Consider the following 3,235-nt stretch of genomic DNA (forward strand, 5'->3'; position numbering starts at 1 on the left):
TGTAAAACAATAAAAACATTCTATAAATATTATTGTATTATTTCCCTTCTACGTGACTTTACCGAAAGAACCAAGAATAGTGTTAATGTTGTGGCTTGGCTCTACAACACACAACGGTGTTGCTGGACCAGTGACGAATTGGCCACGTTCTGTTGACGTGACAAACTAGTTGGCTGTGTCGGGTGGTGGCGGGTTTTGACGACACATTTATATATTTACGCGATCTAACCCAAAAAAACTCTATTATGGATGATATTGGTCGCGAAAGCCTCCTGCGTGTTAAACTTGCACACAACTCAAGAGAGACGTTGGGTGGAGGGGCACTTTTTTGTTGTTGTTTGCCAGGATAAAAGAAATAAAACAAACATGACACGTGTGTTGAATCCTTTCAACAAACACGGGGTGAGAAAGCTACAACATGGGACCTTTCTTGCCAGTATGAAAGTATAATAATAGGTTTTACCCTTTAAGGATATAAAACAGGTGTTAAGGATGGCATTGTCTTTGAAACTGATTGGTCTACACCAGAGACAACCTTCTTGAGGGCCCAGTCTCACCAGCAGTGTCAGACCAGAGAACGCCAAAAGGCGAACCTGTTTTATTGCCAGAAAGGGTAAAACCAATTCTTATTATTACACGCTTTTATTTAACTCACTTCGTCTGTTGTATGCTCAAAAAAAGAATCTTGTAACTAAAATTTTACACAATTCCCAATGTGCTATCGACTGCAAACTTCGTATAGATATGTCATACTGATGACAAGACTATATTCTTTCATAAAAAAAATCCAAAACATATATTTTAAAACTTTTTACACGCTTTTATTTAACTTACTGTGTGTGTTGCATGAAAAAATATCGTAACTCAATTTCAACCGTATTCCCAATGTCGTATCGACTGCACACTTGGTATAGCTATGTCATACTGATGACAATACTATATTCTATCATTAAAAAAATTAAAAATATTTTTAAACAATATTTTTTAACGGCTCTAATTGTTCACGCTCAACTGACGTTGCCTGTAAATCACCACGGTCCCTTACGTCACGCCAAGCCTCGGGGAGCCATGCCCAGGGGCGGGGATGTGGAAGGAGGGGAGGGGCGATGGGGGAAGGGGGCAGGGAGAGGGGCAGCTCGGACAGTACAATTCATTAAAGCGTGTTTTTTTAATTTATTTGTTAATATTTTATTTTTCAGAAGACGTTGGGCGAAATCTCTATAGCTCGTGTCGATGTCAGAGCAACAACAACAGCTATATACAAAAACAAACATTTACATTCAGGTGGTTGACAATAAGGGGGGGGGGTGGAACAGGCGACGTTTCGGGCAATTGCCCTTCACAGATTTTGTTAGTCGTGAATTATTCCTTAAGGATCCAATTTTCTGCCATGGTTTACCCTCTTCTGTTGCTGCTGTGTTTACGCACCAAGAATTACCCTATTAAAATAACACGGCATGATCAGTGTAACTTAAAATAAACTCAAACATAAAAACAATTCAGAGCATATATATGCTCTGACGAATGAATCATTGTCCGAAACGTCGTCTAAGGATCTTTTATACTATATTTTATATCCTTTAAGGCCACTTCTTTTTGGCAAGGGTATTGAATTTTCAAACCACAGGGTGGCCCAGATGTTCTTGTGACCCCCATTTATCTCTCTAAAATGTAATATTTTAAAAGTTAAAATTTTAAACAGGAATATGCAAAGGAAAAACAATGCGAGGGTCAATTAGTTGGGAGCCACAAGACATCTTCACCACCCCCCCGTGTAGAGTTCGCTACGAGTATGGCAGAGAAGGAGTGAGATGAGAGGGGAGAGTGAGGGACGAGTGATGGGAGAGTGAAATGAGTGATGGGAGAGGAGAGAGGACAGGGAGAGAGATGGGAAGAGGAGAGTGAGGGGAGAGTGAGATGAGAGGGAGAGTGAAGGGAGAGTGTGGTGAGAGTGATGGGAGAGGGAGAGTGGTGGGAGGGTTAGGGGAGAGTGGTGGGAGAGTGCGGGGAGAGTGAAATGAGAGGGAGAGTGGTGGGAGAGTAAAAAGGGTGAGTTCAGAGTAAGAGGGGAATGCGTGGAGCGGGAGTGTCGTGAGATGAGGGGAGATTTCCCCTCTCGACAAAACGAGAATGAAATCCAATCGGAATGTATCAGCAGGAGCAGTCGTCGCGATCAGCCCAACAATGTGAGAGGTATTTACACGCGGCGATACAAACGAGGCGGCAGGCAGGAGACGAACGCGAATCGATTATTATTATTACTACATCGCATTGGGATCTAAATCATCGAATGGCACATCTGGGTCTGTTACGGGGGGTAGGGGGATGGGGGGTGGAAGGGGGAGGGGTGGAAGGGGTGGGGGTGGAAAGGGGAGGGGTGGGGTGGAAGGGGGGATAGGGGGGAGGGGTGGGAGACGGGGGGGGTAGGGGGATGGGTGGGGGAGGGGTTGGGAGGGGTGGAAGGGGTGGGGGCTATTCGCCACGCAACTCGCACCACGTCACCCACACTCGCGAGCCACCTGTAGTCTAACGCTCCTTCGACGGAGGGAAGTTGCAAAACTACACGAACGCTCTCTCCTTGACCCCCCCTCTCTCTCTCGACGTGGCCAGCAACAGCCCCCACCCCCCAGCCCCCCCAGAACAATCACGCAACATCCCTGCTGCCACCCGTACGCAAAGAGCTCTTGCAAGCAATGGACTCGTTCGGAGCATTCTAGAAGTTACCCCGCCCCTCTCATTCCCACGACCCCACTCCCACCTTCTTACTCCCCCCTTTCACTCCCCCCTCTCACTCCCCCATCCCCCTCTCACTCCCCCCACCCCCTCTCACTCCCCCCTCTCACTCCCAGCCCCCCTCTCACTCCCCCCTCCTATCACTCCCAGCCCCCTCTCACTCCCCCCACCCCACTCCCACCTTCTCACTCCCCCCACCCCACTCCCACCCCCCTCTCACTCCCCCCTCTCACTCTCCCCACCCCCCTATCACTCCCACCCCCTTTCAGTCCCCCCCACCCCACTCCCCCCATTCTTCTCACTCCCCCCACCCCCCTATAACTCCCCCCCACTCTCACTCCCCCCACTCTCACTGCTACCCCCCCCCCCCAGCAAAGGAAACCCCGTTGAACAATTCGCCGCGGTGCCTCAAAATTCGCGAGCGAATCGCTGCGGAGGAGCGCACCGAGGCCACGCCCCGATGGGCGGGGCGAGGGGCGGGGCGAGGGGCGTGGCCTCGTGA

Source organism: Lampetra planeri, chromosome 32 (assembly GCF_965212315.1).
Source record: "Lampetra planeri chromosome 32, kcLamPlan1.2.h2, whole genome shotgun sequence".
Taxonomy (NCBI): Eukaryota; Metazoa; Chordata; class Hyperoartia; order Petromyzontiformes; family Petromyzontidae; genus Lampetra; species Lampetra planeri.